Source organism: Trachurus trachurus (genome assembly GCF_905171665.1).
Source record: "Trachurus trachurus genome assembly, chromosome: 12".
In the NCBI taxonomy this organism is placed as follows: Eukaryota; Metazoa; Chordata; class Actinopteri; order Carangiformes; family Carangidae; genus Trachurus; species Trachurus trachurus.
This window is the reverse complement of record NC_139908.1, coordinates 17,015,166-17,038,349: the sequence shown is the minus strand read 5'-3', so window position 1 is coordinate 17,038,349 and position 23,184 is coordinate 17,015,166. Positions and strand designations below refer to the sequence as shown.

At 43.5% G+C, this 23,184-nt stretch overlaps 2 protein-coding genes across 3 annotated transcripts in view; one reads left to right on the top strand and one right to left on the bottom strand.

The window, feature by feature from the left end:
- Positions 1–23,184, top strand: part of exd3 (exonuclease 3'-5' domain containing 3) — a 40,086-nt gene that overhangs the window by 14,479 nt on the left and 2,423 nt on the right. The gene's annotated exons all lie outside the window — the stretch shown is intronic.
- The window catches only part of LOC310994517 (protein AMBP-like), a 57,429-nt gene continuing 36,499 nt past the window's right edge, over positions 2,255–23,184 (bottom strand). The window contains exon 8 of the mRNA XM_083983234.1: positions 2,255–2,450. The gene's annotated coding sequence lies outside the window, so the exon portion shown is untranslated. The remainder of the gene's footprint in view (positions 2,451–23,184) is intronic.

The window sequence follows — 23,184 nt, the reverse complement described above, 5'->3', positions numbered from 1 at the left end:
TCTGGGCATGTCCAACTGGCAGGAGGTCGTGGGGCAGACCCCAGAGATGCTGGAGGGATTGCATATCCCATTTGGCCTGGGAGCTCCTCGGGACCCCCTGGAGGATCTGGAGGATGTGGCTGAAAAGAGTGGATGTCTGGGTTATGTTGCCTCGCCTGTTGCCACCACAAACTGGGCTTGTGCAAGTGTTGAAAATGGATGGATGAGGCATAAGTGACAGATGGGGAGGAGATTTAAACCTGAGATCTGCAGTGCAACACAAAGAGTTTAAAGGGAAATTTAACTTGGAAGAGAAATGAAACTTAATAGAATTTCACTTCCAAGTTTCCTCAAAGGCCTTTCAGTATCATGTTCTTCTTTCTTCAATCACAGAAACATTGATGTTATCCATTACTTCCATAAAATAATGCATCATATGTATAATACATATGACTAATTTTTTCTTCATGATGTCATGTCAAGCCGGGAGCAGATGTTTGTTGTTTGTCAAATGTTGAATTTACGGCACCTGACCTGTGGAGATCTCCGCGGGTGGCTGTTTAGGGAAACCTGTGTGTGCTCTGACGGCTGTGTTTGTGTTTGTGTGTGGCGGCAGTGGTGGTCACCGAGAGGGGTATCTCTTTAGGACAGTTTCTAAACTTGGGTGTTCTGGTATGCACCTAGCAGAAGGGCAGGGGGGCTTAAATGTGTCAAGATAGGCCACAGGGTACATTTGTGTCAGGCACAATACATTTAAAACCTGGACCACCTTGATGCTACCTCCTGTCTTGATGATATGATGCCACAAACACACACACACGTGCGCACAAACCCAAAAAATCTGGCTGAAACAACCGGCGGCCATATGGTCACCCACCTACCTTCCCAGTTCATTGGTTACTCCTGACACCACTTCAAGGGGGAAGTAGCTTTGATATTTTATCACCAAAGGAAAGGCCAAATGTGACCTCTGAAATCGTACGGGTAGCATCTCTGCCTCTGATCTTTCTCATACTTCAGGCCCTAGACCTGAGAAAAACTTTTTATCTTCGGATGTGAGTAATTTGTTTACAAACTCAATCAGAGCGTGACCATCTGCTTCAAACAGGATGAATGGAAATGACTAACTGAAAAGGAGTCAAATATGTTAAACATTATTATCTAGAAGAATAATTTCTGTATATTCAAGGATCCAGATTGTACAAATGATCTGCCTGATGAGTAAGTGTAAATAAAACACAATATGCAGTTTATACAAGTTGGATGCTGTTTGAATAGAGGTACATAGTTTCTATTTTATATTAACATATTTCACTGAAACAGACAAAGTAGATTGCTGGTTAATTCCAAATTAAGCTGGGTGTATTTTGTGTGTGTAGGTGTGACTGACTGAGTAAGAGAGAGAGATTTTCACCCCGGGGGCTGCTCCACAGGCCACCCAGGCGAAGTTAACCCCTTTGTTAACTTGATTGTCGAGCTCTGTGATTAGCAATGGCTGGGTTAGTTTCTCTCCCTTTGTCTCTCCCTCATGCTTCTTACACAACTGATGAATGACACGAGGAAAGAGAAGTAAAAGAGAGAGAAAAAGACAGAGGAGAGGAGATTAACCAAAGACTTGTGTAGATGTGTGTAAAGGGTGCGCAGGGAAAGGGTTAAATGTTTGTCTCTGTGTATCAATAGGCCACACAGAGATTTTAGAGGCATAGGAATGTGTGTCCACCATGGAGACCCCAACAGTGGAGGGGAGATAGAGGGTATGTATGTCCTTGTGTTCAGACTGCATACAGTACATGTGGTGAAAAAGGAAAAAACACACACGACTCTTTAAGATTTAAAATCTCTGGTTTGGTGTTTGACAGTGTGAGAGAATTGATGATATAATGTGATATATAATTATAATATTATTCTAGGCAGTAACTTTAAACTCATATCTGTCTGTAGGAAACAGGACTTTGTTCTGTATGTTTAGAAAGGCCCATTCTACAGACAGGCATTACAAAATAGACAAGGCTGTAAGTACTGTGTTATTGTCCTGTGCTGTATAATATAAAAAGTATAACACAAAATAAAATCAACATGGCAGTAGTTTGCCACATGGGATGAAAGGGGAGAAACAGTAGAAAAACATTAATAATTTAAAGCAGAAGTAAGCGATCCGGTCGTTTTGGCTAACTTCTTGTCAGCCGATGGAGTTAGCAGTCCCCGCCCTCGTCATGGATCCTCGTCCTTGTCCCTACGTCACCACATTCACACGCATCCCTTGGCTGCACACACAGAGAGGACCGCCCCTTTATGCCGCTCTCTCTCCTCATTGGATAAAGGTTGTAGGATACAAGGAAAGTTTTCTCCTCGGCTTACAGCAGAGCAGAGTGACTGACAGACCCCTGTTTCAGACCAAACACTCTATGTAAGTGATTGCTGTTGGAAGATATAACTATTTAAGACTTATATTAACACAAACACTCTGCTTACTTCTGCTTTAAGAAGAAAAAAAGCAAATTGGCAGGAGAATCCAAAGATCACTAGAGGCCCTGCGATACAGTATTAACACGATACTTGTGTCTCGATACAATATTATTGCGATATTGAAAGTATTGCAATATGCTGAGATACATTCATCTTTTTTTCAACTGCAAATGATGTCCCAAAATTAAAACTTTGTTAACATCTGTTTTTATCTAATAAGATAAACTTCTTAGTCTGTTCAGATCTATACTTGGCATCCATATATCGACACAGTATTGCCATGCAAATTATCGTGATACTATGCTGTAGCAATTTTTTCCCCCACCCCAAACGAGTAGTTAGTAAAATGTGCTTTTAGATCTGTTCATATTGTTTTCTCTAATTTTATATCTAAATCCACCTGCTTCTGCTTTGTGGCCACATTTTATATAATTTCCAGGTGTTTATGTGGTTAAAATGAATCTGATTGGCACCTCATGAAGTCATGACATGTTCAAATGGCATATTATATTTTTTGCTTGTAATTTTTCTGCTAAGTGGAATTTGGCTGTCACTCTCCTCTGTCAAATATGAAAAGCACAGAATGTAAACATACAATAGGTGTGTCTTTATTATTGACCTGTGGTATAAAAACTGTTTTACTTAGAATAACAGTGGATTTATATTGAAATAATAGATCTTTGTCCATAGTTCATCCATAATATATCAATGTCTAAAACTTCCAAATGCCTTAAAATTCTATAAAGATAAAGTTCACTGTGTCGAGATGTTGATACACGTCACAGTATTTAACTTGGTCCTTAAATTTCATCTCTGTGAATTCCTGTGAGGGGGTAGGATGAGAGGGTGGAGCTGGCAATTGGTCCATCACAGTTTAGTTTCCTTACTCAGCTATATTCTATCCTCACCACTAATGCCTGTCTATGGTTTCCATGCACGCATGCATACACACACACACACACACACACACACACACACACACACACACACACACACACACACACACACACACACACACACACACACACACACACACACACACACACACACACACACACACACACACACACACACACACACACACACACACTTCCGTTGGTTTCCACAGTTCCATCAGATGTCCCATACTGGCCTTTTATAGACATGTTGAGATAGCAGAGATTGCCTGAGAGATAGACATGAAACCAAACACACACACATACAGTGATGCGCACAAACGGTTCAAAGCCTAAAACTGACAAACACGCCAACACCACGTACAGAGTCACCTCAGCACCTTCACACACACACACACACACACCAAGCACTTGAGAGCACATAGACTCGATAACAGAAGTGCGCACACACACACACACACACTCTGTCATAGACATTACTGCAGCAAAAACGCTGGTTCCCACGCACCAGACGACTGGGGAAGTGAAAACAAGAGCAACAGGAACCGCCACACCGTGAGAGGGAGGGGTGGGAGAGACGTCGGGCCAGGGAGAGGAAAAGGGGAGGGAGGAAGGGAGAGAAGTGAGAACAGAGGTGATGGCAAGGAGGTAAAAACAGACGAGGGAGAGAAAGTGAACATTGACAGAAATGTAAAAGGAACAAGTGAGCCATGATGGAGAGAAAGATTGAAATAACATGGATTAGTTGAGACAGTATTACAGAAACTGTGTGAGGAGGGTGAGGGAGGGGGAAGGGGAAGGGGGGTCAGAAATAATCAGTTTGTGTGCAAGTGAGTTGAGTGTTTGCTGAGTGAGGAAGAGTGAGAGGAAGAGAGAGTGTCTGAGAAAGGTGGTATTGAAGGAGGGTGGGGGAGCGACGATAGAAAGACTTGTTGTCTGTCCTTTGATCTACAAAGAGAGCCGCGGGCTGAGAAACAGGAGGAATGTGAGAGGTTGAGACACGTTTAGAGTTACCGTTCATCTGGCTATGTGTGAATACATGTGTGTATATTTGTCCACGTGCGAGTGAACGATTGCGTTACACTCCGCTAAAGGACGTATGTGTTAAAAACTTCACCAGCAAACAGCCACCAGCACTTGTTTTCACACCTTAAGTCATAGTCGTCGCTGCTCATTTTTTAAAAAACACAAACAGCTTCTGTCAATACTACAGCCACCACAAATACACAGTGTCGTGTCGCGCTTTGGTCACACGCAGGCTATGAAATTGTCACATTTATATTGTTTATTGTTGAAGTGTGTTTGAGCACTGTGGCTCCATCTGAATCTGATGTCCCTGTGTATGTGTGTGAACCATTCTTGTTGCACGGTGACAAAAACAGGGGTCGAAATTTGTGCGTCCCGCCTATTTCCCACTCTCCCTCCCCTCTCCAGAGAGACTAGCGACAGCAAGAGAGGGAAGGAGGCCACGGTGGGGAGAGGAGGAGGAGGAGGAGGAGGAGGGGGTGGGGGGCATTCCATAGGCACGCCAAGACATTCCGAGGGAAACCATCCCAAATATTTCCCACTGTGTGTAGCGAGGGCTCCGCGTCTCCTGTTACTCGCGCACACACACACAGACGCAGTTTGAGAAAGTGCTAAAAGTGAACACACACACACACTGGGAGAAAGTGCTGCTCACACATAACACATGTCACTCTCACAGCTACTCTTTCTGGCGCTAATACATGTAGATAGTTAGTGAGAGCAACTATGAGCGACCTGATGGGCTGGCAGCCCCTGTATGTCCGTCCGTCTCCGGGGGCGACGTGCTGTCTGATTCTCTGTCCATCAGTCTGTCTGTAGAGGAGACAGATCAGGAAAAGCCATTGTGATCGTTGTTGTACCATTCCAGTGTATTAGTTTCATCATGTATAAAGAGGGCAAGTAAGACATGACCACAAACATTAAGCCTCCACAAAGCCACCCGGGGTGTTGTGTTTTCTCCATGGTGACGAGTCATTCATCAGTGATATGAAATCCTGTGAGCTTCACTGGAAAGCGGTGCGATTCATAAGGAAGTCATTGAAAGGAGAACAATGGTTCATAGTCTAATGTATGAGTAAATATCAGTCACATTTATTATATGTGCAGATGTATTGGTTTTGTGTGTGGGAAAATAAAGTAATTATTAAGGCTAATTAGTATGGTTGGATTTAGTAACAATGCAAATATTTTCTGATATACTACATACTTTGTGATATGGTGAGAAGTTATTTACATTATATAAAACAATCAAACTCCATTATTCTAGATCCTCATAAAAGAAAATCTCCAGGAACTATTTTGTGCTTTTTACAACTTGACAACAGATTTATAGTGGAATTACATTAGGTTTAGATTATACCATCAGAATTTAAAGCAGAGTAAGCGGAATAATTGTGTTAATATAAGTCTTAAATTGTTATATCTTCCAACAGCAATCACTTACATAGAGTGTTTGGTCCGAAACACGGGTCTGTCAGTCACTCTGCTCTGCTGTAAGCCGAGGAGAAAACGTCTTGTATACTTCCTTGTATCCTACAAGCTTTATCCAATGAGGAGAGAGAACGGCATGAAGGGCTGTGTGTGCAGCCAAGGGATGCGCGTGAATGTGGTGACGTAGGGACGAGGACCAATAGATCCATGACGAGGGCGGGGGCTGCTAACTAACGAAGTTAGCCAAAAAGACCGGATCACTTACTTCTGCTTTAAGTTGATAAATGGAAACACAATGTTTGTTCTCATATTAATGATGATATTGTATTGTTATTTATAGATTGGCCTATACAACGCTCTGTTTCATCTTCAAGCATTACAATAGCTAGAATGTGAAGTTCTGCAGATTGCTCATGCATTAAAATAATAAATAATCTCTGTGTGACATTTGAGCTACAGTTGATGGATGTAACTTGTAGCCTATCCTCAGTGTCACATTTGTGTGAAGCATTTTTGTTTTTTAGGAATTTCTTTTCCCCCTTTTTTCTTTCTTTTTTTTTTTTTTGCCCGGCGGTGAGAAAATCCCTCAGAACCCAACAGCTCCTAACCTGTGGGATGTGTCTTAAGTGTCCCTGACTCATTTTGAAGTCAGTTCTCATGGCTGTCTGAGCAGACACAATAGCAGATACACATACACACTAATGGTTAGATAAGGAGGAAGATGAGCCATCACTCACCAAGTGTCTGCCATATAAAAAAAAATCTCTCCTGCCCCCTTTTCCCACAGTCAAGTTGGCCCCGGGGATAAAATGGCAATGCAATGACACCTGTGTGTGCGGGTGCATGCATGATATGCATCTCTGTGTGTGTGTGTGTGTGTGAAACTATAGTTGGTCAAACTGTGCTTAGGTGCTCTCTTTGAGGAAAGATGAATGTGCTAATGGGTTGTTCATTAGGACATTTAACACTAATTAAAACAGGCTTGTTTTTGATGCTTGTTTTGCATGGGTAAGCTATGTGACACAGTGCAGGTGTTCTGTGTGTTGTGACATGGACTTACTTTTCAGTTTGTGTTTTAAGGCCAAGCGATTCAGTTGAATAAACACGCAACATCCGTCTTTCGGTCATATAATTCTTTTCCCGTGGCGTAGTTCGTGTGAAACCAGACGCAGAAATAAAGGTCATTGTCAGCACCTGTATATTTAAACATAAAAATCCACAAAACAATCTCTTAACTTGTTCGTTTGCCAGCCACCCACAGCAAACCCTCAAAGAACTTACATATAAATGTCACTGTGGTTGGAAAATCGTCAACATACCGTAACTTCTTTTTATTTTATTTAGCATATGACTCTTGTTTGCATGACTTTATTTCTCCTCTACTCATTGCCTTACCACCACACCACTCTTATTTATTCCTCCTTCGTTGTATATACTACATACAACGACCAACTCAGAAGAAGTAGATGGGGGAAGGTATGATTCAAATCAAATGCACATTTTTTGTTAATCACTACTGACACAAATTTAAACATCAAATGTTATTTGTCAGGGTTCATGTGCAAAACAATTTTACTGTCAAACAAAAGGAGACTTAGATAGGGGCTATTTTCCATCTGCTGCCTCTTGGCAGGTACTCAATGTGTTATATCATGGGCCTTTACTTAATTTGTATGCATACCACAGTTTATGCATGCCTTCTTAGACATACACGAAGACACAATTGTATGCAAGTGTCCACATGCTACAGTAACACAGTATTGTTTAAAAGCTCCTCAGCTGTGCGTCACCTTCCCTAATCGCTCTGTTCCAGTTTCCCCTCTTTTGCTCCCCAAGATTTCTTTCTTTGGGATCCTTCTGTGTATCAGTTTCTCCTTCTCACCCTCTACGTGGCCCTCTCGCTCTCCATCTCCCCTGCTCTCCCTCACACCACAGTTCTCACCCTGCCTCCCTGCTCCGCTCCACTCCCAGTCTCACTCTCCGTTTCAGATTAGCCAAGGCGAGGAATCCGGTGCAGCCGGCAGCTGGAATGTCCTGTTTGTCTTGCTCTGTTTTGTGTGTGTGTCCGTGTATGTGTGTGCGTGTGTGTGTGTGTGTGAAGTTGGTGAGGCTGGTGCTGCTTTTTGATGTGTTCCATTGTCTGAGAGCCAAGCTGCTTCCTGCCCCTGCTTTCCCCAAAAGCCTGAGAGAAACCGAGAGGAAGAAAGAGAAGGGAGAGAAATGGCAACACTACATGACAGTGACAGGTTGATACGGACAGAAAGGGAATCAAGAAGGTGGAATAAGAAAAGCTGAATGACAGGAGGAGATGGAGGGAGATGGCTCGGAGGAGAAAGATAAGACAGGAAGTGATGGAGGGATGGAAACGGGAGGAGAGAGTTAGAGAGGGGAGGAAGAGAGGTGAGAAGGAAGGAGGGAGAGCTTCAATAGGGCTTTTCCTCCAAACACCAATACAATGAAGTAGTGCGTAATTTCCCATGTCCCCCACACCCACACACACACACACACAAACAAAGTTTCTCATAGGCTACATAGCTTTATTCTCTATTTTCTCCTATTGGCAGTTACACTGGGGTCATGCTCATTGCTCCCTCATGATGACTCTGAGGTCTACGTGTGGTCTGACACTGAGGAGTCGGACAGTACAGTCAATACAGATATGACAGGATGAGAATGCATTGAATTATGGGGAAGAAGAAGCGAAACAAAAGCGATAAAGAAGATATGGGAGAGGAAAAGGATGTCTGCGAGCAGTGAGAAATGGAGGAGCAGTTGCAAAATAAGAAAATGCCAAACGGGAGAAAATAGCTCAAAATGCCATCCGACTGCGCGTTGTGTATATGATCCGTTTTCCTGTGAAACTGTGGACGTGCATAAATCATTCAACATGTGTTTTTGTGTATGTGTGTGTGTGTGTGTGTGTGTGTGTGTGTGTGTGTGTGTGTGTGTGCGATTTGCTGGCCGGTGGAGGGGTTTTGACGGGGCAGAGCAGAGCATTCCTGCTGGGTGGTGATGTCATGAGAACTAGCTCTCCGCTCGCAGACAGACAGCCCTGTTTATGTTCCCCTCCAGAGGAGAAACCACACTGTGTGTCTGAGCGTGTGTGTGTGAGAGAGAGAGAGCATGAATGTGTGTGTGTGTGTGTGTGTGTGTGCCTCTCTCTCTCTCTCTCCCTCTCTCACTCTGTGTCTGACTGCGTTATTGGCTCATGGGGGAGGTGGGGAAGCCGAGAGGCACTCGAGAGGGTCTACTTTCCCCTGCCGCTCGGGGAGAGGGAACCACTTACTGATGCCTTCCTCTCAAACACACACACAGAAAGAGGAAGTTTCTCATGTTTTGCAGAGCACAGTAGCTCCACAGCCAGACTGCGCTGCTTTGAGTGATTGCCCTCTGCTTCTAAATAGTCTCCTAAGGGAGGCAGAATTCTTTGCAGTATAATAACAAAGCTTGGGTCAGCTAATGACAACAGAACCACACAGAAAGCAGATATTTAGCCATTAAAAGTGCATTATTGTTCACTTCATTGTATTACTTGAAGATTTATGCGTTTCTTTGGTCCATGCGCCAAGCTAAATCGCAATTGGGACATGCCGAGAGCTTAACTACACAAAACAAACTGCAAAACTAGGTCAAAGTTTTGTTGATTATGAATTTGAAAGTATTTCAGAACAATTTAGTTAAACTAGCCTGTAGATATAAATCAATTTACTGAGGTACTATCCACAACTTTTGCTTTCATTAATAAAATGCAAATCCGTTAGGTAACTTTACTGAAATGCTGTGAGAACCAGTCCCTAACAATTGTGTTTTCATCTTCCAGATACTGCTGGTATGACTGTCTTTGTGTCTGTGGTCATGGTATAATGGTTTCCCTTGCAACAGTGAAATGTGATCTTCGGTCTTTGCAGCTTAGTGAATCATACATCATTCTCCCACACTCAACGCGCAGTGCAATGCAGCAAACCCTCAAAGCTCAAGCTCTGCCTGCGCCGCCGCCGCCGCACACAGCTTGGATGAGAAAGAGCTCTCGTCAGAAAGCTAATACCTGCTGCCAGTGAGAGAAAAAAACAAGGCTGCCAGTGAGTTTTAGGGGTTGTTAATATCACAACTCTGTGGCACATGGGCCCACTTAAGAAGTCACTTGGGTACCTCTTTCACATGCAGTCATGCTTTTGATGCAGCCACCCTCGCTCACATGTGATACTGGAAAGTGGGCCCTTCAGGAGAGTCCCTTTACCTTCTGTTTGAAGTCTTTAGGTCTTCAAATTTAATATGACGTTTGTAGGTTTTAATTCCACACAATCAAACTGCACCGTAGCACCCAGGGAAAGATGGCCGTCGTGTTAATGGCTAGTTTTTCCACACTTTAGGACATCGCCATGAGCTCTGGCAGACATTTGGTAATATCTGAGAAGAAGAGTGACTTAGGCATCCTAGGTTTCTGCTTATAATAACAGTGTCCCCCATGGCATGAAGGAGCTCCAGGCAGCAAATCATATTATCCCTCTCTGCTGTTGCTTTGCTAATGTTAGGTTACTGACTGCATAATTTTAGCTACCTTTCAGCTCATGATTGCTGTCTCTGCATGATGAATGTGTGTGGTCTGTGCTTACAGTCACATAAGAGTAGGGGTATTGAAATTCTTTGGCTGTTTGTGTTTTCCTCTGTCCTGTTTATAGTTTTGGACCTGTAAAGATAAAAAAAAAGGAAAATGTTATAAAAAGGTTAATGAATGCTCTGTATTTGGTGTTTCGATAGAATTGGTAGAACTAATAGCAGAGTTATGATTTGATTGTAGTGTAGATCCTGCTCCACATCTACTCCAGTGCCCTGCGAGTTTTAGCTCCAGCCAGCAGTAAACAACTGATTTACACCTTCAGTGTCGTGTGAATGTGGTTAACGCAGCTGATAAGACAGAAACCAACAAGACTGGGAACCACTGACCTATATATCTTTACAACAATAACCCTGTCCATTGTGGGCCGAGTTGTTTTTTCATTTTCGACACCCCTGTTTATGCACTCACTGTTTAGGGCAAGCTTGTGAGTGTGTGTGTGTGTATGTGTGTGCAGTTTCCGAGAATGAGTTGTGTCAACAATTATATTTAAACCTCAAGGAGACAGAGATAATAGATGGTAACCCCCCACATAGTCTGTGGTTTGAGAACTTCACCACTGTACTTTGTGTGTACATGCATGTGTGTTGTGTTTGGAAGTTTCTCTGCTGATGTATTGCCGTCTTTTTTTTTCTCTCTCTCTCTCAGAATGAATCTCTCTGAATGTGTGAATGGCGTGGTTTTGGCTACATGTTTTCCCAATTTATGTCTGAAGTGTCGTTCTGTACGTTGTGCGAACATGCTTTAAATATCTGGTCTGCGTTCATGTTCTCTGCTTGTATGTACATGTGTAGGTCTTGGGAATGTGACACCGGCTCAGCCTTAAAACCTTAAAGTATGTCTTGCAATGGTTCTTCCCAAAGCCTTCAGTGTGCGTGATGTGATGCTATCAGGAGGTTAGAAGTCTGTTTGCTTTGGGAGCTCCAGGCTTGGCGGGCACACACACACACTTTCTGTGTTTTGTTCTCTCCGTCTCCTCTGTTACCCACAGAGTCAGATTAAAGTGAAAGTTTTTGTGGGATGGGAATGGTCACAGGCAGACCCCCCCCCCGCCCCACCACACTACAGCCCCAGGGAGCAAAGAGGTAGAAAGCTGGAGAGGTCAGCCCGCTTGGCCTGGGAAAAGCCTGAAAGAGCAAAGGGGAGGGTCAGTGTAGATAGATAGAGGGTAGATGGATTGATAGCAATTGGAAAGAAGAGAATGGATCAAGGACTAGGGAGAAGCGATATATGACAAACAAGAAAAGCAACAGCAGTGAGCAGTATTGAAATAGACGGGAGGTTGGTCCAGTGTCAGATCAGTACCAGTAAATGAGGAAAGAGAAATCAGACATAAATAGACAGAGCCATAGAGAAAATACTAAGTTTGGGGGAAAGATACAGGGAGATAAAATGAGAGTAAAGGCCAAGAATTGGCGACTGAGAGGCATGCGGGATATAAATGGAATGGAAAATTAGACCAGCAGTAGGTAAAAAAAAAAAAAAAAAAGACGATGATGCACAACACACGTCTTTCCCCATTTCCTCCCTCCTCCTCTTTAAGGCCAAGGAAAACCAGCATCTAATGTTTCTCATAGGAACCTCATCCCAACTCATGACATGACATGTGACAAGTGTGTTTCTATGTATATGTATATCTATGCCCAGTGGAGGGACTCGCATCTCATCCCACATTATATGACTAATGGTCCCATCTGTAATCATGCAAGATAAATAATGAACTAACTCTAAATACACATAATGAAATTATGACAACTTTATTTCATAAAACAAAGTAAATTAATGAAAAGTAAAGAATATTGGGCGACTTAGAAAAACGAATGATGACGCGTTTAAAAAAAAAAAGTTAACTCACAGTATTTGTTTTTATTGAGGAGCTTCGCTGTTTACATCAATTTCAGTCCGTGAGTCTTTGACACTTGTATTAAGTCATCTTCTCACCACTGCTCTTACGTTTTTGAATGCCAGCCATTCCTGTCACCTCGTTCCTGAACTTGTGCAAACTTTCATTCTGAGCTCCTGTGTTTGCATGTGAGCTTTTAGAGGTGCGTGGTTGTGGGTGTGCCTGGGTGTGTGATAATGTAGTATTAGTGTGCAATTTGGGTGTGGGTGTTTGTGGTTGAGGGTGTAGCCTTTTTTTGTGTGGGACACTGCTATCTAGTAAGTGTACTGTTAAATGTGTGTGTGTGAGAAGTACAGCGCTGAGCGTGTCCCACCGACTCCAACCAAAGCTACATATCCATTAATGAATTAATGTAGCAACTCAAGCCACCCAGCGTCCCCCCTTTGTTGCCGGTGGAAACCAGAGGTGACTGGAGTGCCTGAGTACCTGTCTGTCTGGATGATCCCATGGACCTCCTACTACACACACACACACACACACACACACACACACACACACACAGGCCTCCTTGGACGCAGGGAGCCCTTTCTTTCTTTCTTTCCCTTCATTTTCCTGCTGTCTATTTTGGTCAACTGGTGGCCCGTTCCCACAGTGCTGCTGTTCCCATGGTTATCGCCGCGGAGATAGCGAATGGGGGTTGGGGTGGTGGTGGTGGTGGTGGTGGTGGGCTTGACAGAGAGCGGGAGAGACAGCGTTGCTCTGTTCGAAGAGATAGGGGACTCTGTGGCTGTAGAGGAGGCGGGGGGGTGAGGAGGTGGGGGAGGGAGGGGGTGTGGGGGGTGAATGAAGGGTATGGGGTTGAGTGTGTGCGTATGTGTGTGAGTGTGTGTGATGTGTAGCTCCCATGAACATCACAGGTGGCCCATGAGGATTAAAGCCGGGATGGGTTTTCAATAGACGTATGATTTTTTAATTGAATCTGCCAGTAGGTGACGTATCCGACGTGTCGTTAAAATCAACGCTTCAAAACCTCATTTTGAAGTCACGTGTCGTATTAAACATGGACGACGCAGCCAGGCCTGCAAGTGCACGGCTTGATATGTGTGGTCGATATTAGCCGAGTAGACGTCAACACATGGCCCTCTGAGACTTCTCTCTGAGGGTAGATACCACTTCCTGAGATCAAGAACGGAGGTGGGGTACAAAATAAAGAGAGGTGGCAAAGGAAGTGCAGGGGAAGGGTTGGGGCTGGGAGCTGGTTTGAGGTTGGATGGGGAGGGGGGGTGGGGGGTGGGGGGTGGGGGGGGGGCATGCAGCGAAAGGAGGGAGCGAGGGAGGGAGGGAGGGGTGCGGGGCTCAGAAAGAGGGACGGATTCAGTTCCCACACTTCTAATTACTGTGTCACTGGAGACTGAAAGGGGACTGCCCCTGGCCCTAGGGAATTTGCTGGGGCCGGTCGCAGAGAGGGAGCAGCGGTGGAGGGAGGGAAGGGGACAGCGGGAGGGGAGGGGAGGGGGGGAAGGAAGGGTGGAATTAAAGAGGGTGTATGACACAGGAACTCTCTCCATCGTCCTTTCTTTTGGTTTTACCTCATTGCATTCACACTAGAGGTAAACCCCTTCACCGGGAGTCCCCCTCCTCCCCTCCTCCCCTCTCCCCTCCTCTGCCCCAATACCCCCAACCTCTCACCTCCGACCCACTTCTCCTTAACCCTCCTTTACCCTCCTCCACCTCGGTTCTCTCTTTCCCTACAGCCTTTGTTCACCATCGTGTACTGCTTCCTTTTTACCCCCACTACCCCATGCCCCCCCCACCCCCACCCCTTTTTTTTTACCTCCCCCTCCACCTCTCTGCTTTTCTAATGTTATGTTCCTCTCCTGTGTCTCCTGTTGACATGAACAGGGCTCCCAGAGACACTTTGAAGTGAGTTTGAACTCTCTCTCTCTCTCTCACTCTCACACACACACACACACACACACACACACACACACACACACACACACACACACACTCACACACTCACACACACGCATATAGATGCCTTATCCTGCATCATTACTGCCACTTAACCCTGAGCCCGTCCTCTTTCATTTGCCTTTATCTCACCCTCCCACAGCCCGTCCACTGTGAGTTGTGTGCGTGTCCTGATACTACCTATGATGACCCTGAGAGAGAGAGAGAGAGGTTTGTGTGTCTGTGTAGCTCCCGGAGCTCAGCAGCAGTCTGGATTTGATAACAGTTTTAAAGCAGCAATGATTTTACTATCTTGTGCAGCATCTCACTCCATTGTCTCATGGGCCAATTTGTCATCTTTGCTCCCAGTAAAATCACATCTTAACACCACTTGCTTTGTTCTTTTGTTCTGAGATGGACACCAGCTTTCTATAATAATAATAATAATAAACTTTATTTATAGAGCGCTTATCAAACGAGTACAAAGTGCTTAACAGAGAAAATGTTAAGTTAAAGTTAAAACAAGAAAATAACATCACAGGGAATAAAATTAAACATTAAAATGATGATAAAACTGGCAGGGCTGTGTAGAAACAAATGACAGGGAGAATATCAGTGAGGATATCATGATACCAATGCCAATAAAGTTTGTAATTCAACTATTCTTTATACCAAGACCTGCTGCAACGTCAGACCAAACACTTGTTATTGGGTGGGGGGCAGAAAAGTCCAAAAATGGATGTACAGTACACACAACGAATGCGCACAGTCCTGTGTATATACAGACATGGGAAGATAACCAAATGGTTTACAGATGCAGAATTTGATAAATGCATAAAATTCTGCGTGTTTGGGCTGTAATTATGTCCAAACTGATGTAGTAATCCCACACAAAGGGACTTAATTATTTCACTTAGTACATTGACTTGTCCAACTGCTAAATGAGAGACTGTATTTGTTTCACTGGGAACCTGTTCAGGAGCCATATCCCACATGAATCTGGCCCCGGTGCGAACATGCCGCAAGCCTACAGAATCCGCCAGACTTTCAACCAGTGAAGTCATGAGAAAAGAGAGAAGAAATCCAAAACAAAGGTACTTGTTGAAATACATGTGATGTTCTGGTTTCCCACAACAATGCACCAGATGGGGTCGAACAAACTTTGAGACGAAACCTCAACTATGAAAACTCTGGAGCTGGAAAAGTGAAGGACAGAAAAACAGAATGAGGTTTGACTTTGACCAGGTTCACTGCTGGGACATCGAAATCAAATCACAAAGGACGTCACAAGCGTTTGATACAATGGGCCCTTTTACATAGAGGTCCCACTACATAGCTGTAAAGAAGACCCTTCATGGGGCGTACGATTCCACCGATGGCCCTTTGCTGCATGTCGTTTCTCCTTCTCTGTCTTCTCGTTTCCTGTCTCTCTACAGCTGTCCTGTCAAGTAAAGGTGGAAAAAGCCAAAAAATTCTTTAGAAGACCCCTCATTATGTCGCCTTCGCTTGTTCAAACCAAACAATGTCATCAGCATAACGGCGCTCCTGTCTGAGATGTTAGATAGCACTGTGGCATCCCTGAATCAGAGGTGCAATGTGTAACGCAACTGCGCTGGCATCCGTCCCGCCACGCCGTCTGTCCCGTTTACACTGTCGCCGTCTCGGCTACGTCTGCTGCTGGCTTTCAGACAGAATATCAGTGCCCTTCCCCCAGTTCAGCGTTCATAGCTTTTATTTGGAACTGTGAGGTGGAGTAAAGGTGCCAACATTCGGGTAAAGCAGATAACGTGTGACATCTTGTCTTAGGTCACATTATTGTGACAGTGCACATCTGCTGCCATGTATTTATGGCTAATGAACGCATCACGTGGCATTCGACTTTCAAACAGGGGGGACAAGTAAAATTCTTAGCAGGTACGCCACCCCGACACCGACACTTCCTCTCCTTTATCTTGCAGCTCTTTGGTAGAGAACAGATCTGACCAGCAGCAGCCACCACTGTCAATATTTACAGTCCTGGATGATTCACTCTGCATTACAATAACATTCCCCGCATGCCTGCGTGCCTCTACATCAGGAAGAGATGAGAAAGGAGGAAAAATGAGAGAGGAGGTGAAGAGGGGGGCTTAAGGGTGAAATATGCGCCAACAGTGATAAACGTTGAGCAAAGGAATCTGCTGGTGGCTCTCCCATGACGGGACTGTATGTGTATCTGTGTGTGTGAGAGAGAGAGAGAGTGTGTGTGTGCGCGCAGATGTAGTTCAGGTTGATGTATTTAGGTCGGGTGGGTGGAATTTCTGTTTGGGCTGTGCGTGTGGGTGTAGTGACAGTTTGAGAACTGTTAGCGCATGTTGAGGAAAGCTGTGTATGTCGTAACATGAGGTTGAATGAGTGCAGTGACTGCATGGGAAAAATGAGCATATTTCGACCGTTTTAGTGTGCTTAGCACGTGTCAGACATCAGTCTGCGGAAACCAACTGGCCGAACATTTGGAGCAGCAAAATCTGTGTCAAAAAAGACAAATGTGAACAGACTGTGGCTCCGTATTTGAGCGAGCCACTTGTCGTTATTGCACACGTGACGGAACCCTGAAAAGCACCATTTGTCTCCTCAGCAGTCGTGTTTTTCAAAGGGAAACGAGCACATGAGGATCTCAGGGATTCCCCAGCCTTATACAGCTTGGGAGTTTTCTTTCAGAGGAATCTGAAAGTACTGTTTTGTTGCTTCTTTTAAATAACAGGCAAGCATTCTTGTTTTGTGCGTGGTTTTTTGGGGGGGGAGTATATTATACCTCCACTTGTTATTTCAACATTTCATCGTTAACAAAGCAGAATTATATTTTACCACAGCTCTCATAAAATAAAAACTTTAAGACACTTGGTGTGACCTGCACTACACAGAGTCATGAGTTATGTTATGAAGCTTGACTTTCTAGTAATCGTGTCTCTATTGCAGTGTGATTTTGAATGACTTTTTTCTTTTACTCTTTGTTGTTTTTTTGTGCTCCATTTCATTTAATTTGAAATATTAATGAGAGGAGCAACAGGTGTAGGACTCTTTCAGAGATCCAGCATTAATGACAAGTTTTAAGGCATATGTTTTCAGGTCGTTCAGGTTAATTCTCATTAACATAAAATCCTAGTATCACTTTGAGGGAATTTCTTCAAATTTGGCACAAATACTTAGATTCAGTGATGAACTGATTATATTACGGTAAGGTCAAAGGTCAAGGTGACCTCAGGATCTTGAGGGAATTTCAATCACATCTGTTGCAAACATTCAATTGGAATCAAGAATGAACAGATTTCAAGTTTTGCAGTCAAAGGTTAAAGGTCAAGATCACCGTGACCTCACATCCGTTTCATTCTTGTGACCGCAATAATATGTAGGCAACACCTGGTGGGAATTTGTGGCACAATTGTCCACTTGGACTCTCCACTTGAATTCGATTTGAATTTGATTGTCCAAGGTTACAGGTCACACTGATTTTACAAAAACCTTTTTGTCCCCTACTCAAGAATTTATACGTTAATTACAAATAAATATAAAGTGATTAAGTGATGACATTTTATATCAAAACATCACCTTCACTGTGACATTGTGGTGTTCTGGAAAAATACGCCATTATTCAACGCTGTAACTCAGGAAGGGAGACTGTGAACATATTTCCTGCAACTCAACTGGCTGGCAGAGGCACACAACCACAAGACATAATTCTAGTTTAACCAATTAATCATGTCACCTACAAAATGTCAGAAAATTGCCATAAGCCAAAAACGGTGTTCTTGATTATCAGCAGTCCAAAACGCAAAGGTATTCAATTCAGGTTCCTAAAAGAGAAAATTATTAATCCATTGTCAAAGTTGATGGAGATTAATTTTCTGTTTTAATTTTAGTTCAGTCAATTATTGGACCCATTGTTTCTCCTTTGGCGACCTACTCCTTGAACATCAGCCACTGGTAGTTTATTGCCAACATTTTTAGGAGCTGGCTGGAACTGTCTGAACACAGAGCACCTTTCACTTGTGATAACTCACCTCTGACATGAAAATTAACTGATACTACACAGGAAAAACACAATAGGCCAAGGAATGAATGTGACACTCATCACGTCGTCCCCCAGACTTGTTTAGTCTGGTTAATTTTAACCCATAAAAAAATGCAACATATCAATAGAGGCTGTCTGGTGGTTTAATCCGGCTTTTTATGTTTTTTAGATGAGCTGTTTTTTATCCTTCTTCAAAACCTCTTGCCCAGTGAACAGCATTGTCAACGGACCTTTTCAGCACGTTGTTTTCCTGAGCTGTTTGGCTTAGACCGGCCCCAGCTATCTGGCGTTTGAAGAGAGGGAAAGAAAAAAAAAGAGTACTTGGAGATTGAAAGAAAGAAGGAGGTTAGAGGTGAGAGACAACCAGAGAGAAGGAGAGAGGGAGACTGAGGGGAACACTGGAAGGGGGTAGATGGAGCTTCAAGTAAGACGTAGAACAAGAGCGAAGACATAGGTTCAACTGGAGAGAGGGAGAGATGGAGGTTAAGGTTGAAGGTTGAGTGGGTAAAAAAAAACATTAAAAAACCCCAGAATGAACTGACTGTGCCAAGCCAAGGCATTAGTGCTATTTGTGTGACGGCTAGACTGTTATCTGCTCGACTCTAGACTATTATCTTCTTCATTACCCCTTTTAGTGAGCTCCAATAAAGAGGGACTAAGGGAGCAAAGGAGGGAGGGAAGAAAAGGGAGAAATGTTGAGACCAAGTGGAGGGTGAGAAAATGGTCGAAAGTGGAAAACAAATTCGACAAGAGAAGAAAACAAAGAGCTTGAGCAAGAATTGAAGAGAATATGGAGGAGAGAAAGGAAACAACCAAAGCATGAAATTGGAAAAGTTTCTCGACATTTTTTCTGAGGAAGAGCATTGAGCCACCTCATGTTGTGTTGCTACAACTTCTGATATGATACACCCACATTAAATAGTTAATAGAATACAGTGTCAAATTATAGTTTTTTTAATTGTCAAAAATACACAATGTACAGGCATGTAAATGCAGAGATTTGTCTGTTAACAAATGCACAATGGCTTAAATAAACATAAATAACATGACACCATAACAAAATAAAATGTAAATGCCATACAAAGAAGCATAAGACTGGATAAGGCAAGTATTTAATGACAAAGAGTAAGAGTGTGGATGTTGCATTTCTTATATTCAGGATATGAATGATTAGAATGAACAACAACTAAAATGCAGCTACACTTTTTGGGGTAAAAGGCTGCATAATTAAAAAATATATAAAGCAAAAGAAAGAGATTTAAACTTTTTAAATCTGTTGGTTCAAAGAAAAAGCTTAGAACTTGCATCTTAGACAAGATGGAATTCATGGATGGCGCTGCCAAAAGAGCATCTGTCTTAGCTGACGGGCAAATACATACATCTCCATCTGTCATCTCTAATTTATGCACAGCAAATATCCATATGTTTTCAGGCACATCAGATACATACCAGGAAGCTTTCACTTTCCAAACATAACTGGAGGATTTATATCCCATTGGAAAATCATACTCCTATAATTTCTGTTCCGTGCAGGTGACATGAGTGGGTGCAGCATGAGTCAGGAAAGGGAGTGTGTGCATGTGCATGCATGTGTGTGTGCGCGTGTACGTGCGTGAGAGACTCTTGCATGTGAGTTTTTACATCCTCTACATGCCTTTGCGGTATGTGTGAGTGCATATGTTTGTACATGTGTGCAAGTGAGGTGAGTCAGAGGAAGGTGTGTGTGTGTGTGTGTGTGATGTCAAGCCCAGACAGGCTCTGCCGTGGTCCAAGTTCAGGTTTGCTGTCAGGTGGTAGTGGTTAGTTAACAGAGCTGGTAATTACCTCAGACTGTTGGGCTGAGACACTGGCCAGACCCTCAGGATACTGTGGGAAAGTACATTTTGTAGGTCACTGCTGTATTTCCCCTCGCGGTCCTGCTGCAGCGGAAAGCTGACCTCTGCTCAAGCCAGGTGTTGTTGGAGACAGTGCACACACACATACCTGTGGAAAAGGATCTACCAAGCTATACATAGCACAGATGTTACACACATACAAAAGTAAGAATGAATAAATAATGATCTGTTCACATAACTTGTTTTTCTACCATAGAAGTGAAGCCTGTGATCTAATTTTATTTTCCACTGTCCTTTCTGTGTCCATTACACCATACTGTACACATTATATCAGTTTTATGTAACATGGTAAGGAAATGTATCGAACTAAATTCAGTTTTCTACAATTACCTTAATTATTAACTTCATAACAAAGTCTTTCGTACAGCACAGTAAAAAATGATTGATTTCACCTTCAGCGGACAATGGTGCTCTGGCAAAGGGAAAGGGAAGATTTATAATTCACTTTCATCTTTTATTTTTATTGGTTGATAGAGAAGAAACGAGAAATGATGATTCAGTTAAAAACCTTTGATTTCGTGACCCGCTCTCACCTCACCCACCCTCTCAGACTAACGACTGGCATGCAGGCTTTATTTTCCACTCTAAGATAACAACTTGATTTAATGATTAACAGTAAAATGATGTCAACTTTTTTTTTCAGTGGGATAGTGCTCAAAGGAGTAAGATATTTTCCAGTGCTTTCTCCTCTCTCTATATATAAAAAAAAGAGTAAAAAATAAAAACTTACTTTTTTTTTTGCATTTGTAAGTGAAAAAGTCATGGATGAGTTGTTCATCGTCGCTGGAAGGCGTTCAGATTTACCTCGAGCAACCTAGGGGCCGCGTGGGAACGCAGATAAAAAAAAGTCATTGCCTGCGGTGTGTTCTGTCTCTCTCCGGCTCCGCTCATCATTTGGGAGCTTGTGTCTGCTTTTTTCCAATTTACCGTGCCATGCCACTTGGGCCTACATCATTTCACAGCGGTAACAAAAATGTATATCTTCCCAGCTGAATGACAGGGGAAGAAAAGATGGCAGAACGTCCCAGCTACGGGATGATGGGAGCAAACAATGACTCTCTGGTGTTGAATGTTTTATTTGTCTCTCTTTGTAGCCTCGAAGCAAAGATCTGTTCTTTTCTTATATACTGTGTGTGTATATGTTTTAGACCACAGGAACGTCGGACGGTGGCATTAAGTATTTTTAACAGGGACTTGGACTTGATATTCACGTCGAGACGGAGCCGGCAAGGTTTTTCAAAGGGAAAAGATGATGCAGTTGTTGCTCCCGTCTTGCTCCTCTCTCCAGTTCCCACGCTGCCCCTTACCTGACTTACCACAATTTGAATCAAATCACCAGCGTCCAATTGGCTGCTCTAACCATGTGACCTACATCGGCCCTAAAAGCACCGCCTTTTGAGATTGGTCTTGGATTTTCCCATGGGAGCTGCCTACAGAGCCAATGCACTCTGTGTGTGTGTGTGTGTGTGTGTGTGTTTGAGAACGTTAGGGGAAAATCTCCCACCCACCCCCTCCTCCCTGTCTTTCCTACCTCCTCTCCACTATCCCCCTTTCTCTCCTCTTTTTTTTCCACCACCTCCCATCCTTTCAAACACAGTATCACACTTTAGATAGCCTTTGTTGTCACGGCAAGGAGCATTCTTTCTCTGGCACGGCCACACGGAGTGTGAGAATGAAGGAGGTTCCCTGAAAAACACAGAAAGAACAAAGGACAGGCAGAGTAAGAAAACGCAGCAATGTAGCAACTGCCGAAAACATGTGTAGGGTTAAATAGAAATTAAAATAATGCGCGTTTGCTGATTTAATTAATCTTTGAGCTCCTCTGTAGCAAGAAGAAATCTAGTGTGGACACTAAATTAAATTTTGTAATTGGAATAGAAGCTCAAGAGTTACAGTTAGAAGAACACAGTTAACACACAATAACTTTGATCACAGCGTGGATCATTTGCAGGCATTAGTTCTATAAAAGCTTTAAAAGGGCCAGCTGATCAACCTGCACACAGCGCACTGACTGAGCCCATGTGCCGCCACATTTCCTGATGAACACATGCCATGTTTTGCCCGTGCGGTCTTTCCACCTTTTGAATCGGTCTGACAGCACTTTCACTGTAACGCTTTCCGTGTTAGGAGAGGTGCGGGACCTGCAGGGAAGTCACCTGTATGCCTTTTGTGCTTCGCAGGCGCTCTGTGACACCCGCCTGTCTAAAACCTCCAGCACTTATGCGCTGCTGTGGAAAAAAACAAAAAAAAAGTCTTCGTGTCACTTGGTGGGCCAAAAAAACAGAGAATGTCACCAAAATCATCCGGTCCAACCCAGTTTCCAGTCGTAGATGAAGGCACAGACTGAGCTACCATCTGTATTCATTTAAATATAATTCCTCACCACTTTGACCAAGCTGGTTTTGTCACATCCATTTCCATGAGAGCCATTAATGCACTTAAAGCAAATGTGCTTTATCTGTAAATCTGTTGATATCGTTATAATCAGCGTTACATCACCGAGACATTTTTATACTGTGATTTAAAAATTGATGCAATTAAACTCTCTACATAATTTATTTGTCTAATAGATCTCTGCTGGATCTCTGCGTTTGCAACTCGCTGTGTTTTGATTAATTACAAATAGAATCATTTCCATCCAGGTTGCGTGTGTGTGAGGCAGTGTGCGTGTGTGCCTGCCCGTCTGTGGCTTAGCCTTGAGAGTTCAGAGCAGGTTCTGGCTTGCTCAACTCTGGGAAACTTTGAGCTGAGCAAATAGCTGGGTCTCTTTTCCTGGCTGCCGCCACACTCGTATGTGTGAGCCATGTGTATGCGCTGCGAGCATTTGTATGCGTTGTGGTTTATGCTCGGCAGCAGTGCAACCTGTGTGAATGGTAGGGTGTTTTGTCTATGTGGTGCATGCATGTCGGCGCGTTTGTGTTTGTTTAAAGGCAGAATACAAAGAGGGGGAATACAGAATGTACCGAGGGAGAGATGAGCTTTATTCCCACAGACAAGACGGGAGATGACACCTCTGCTATTCCCACACCTCC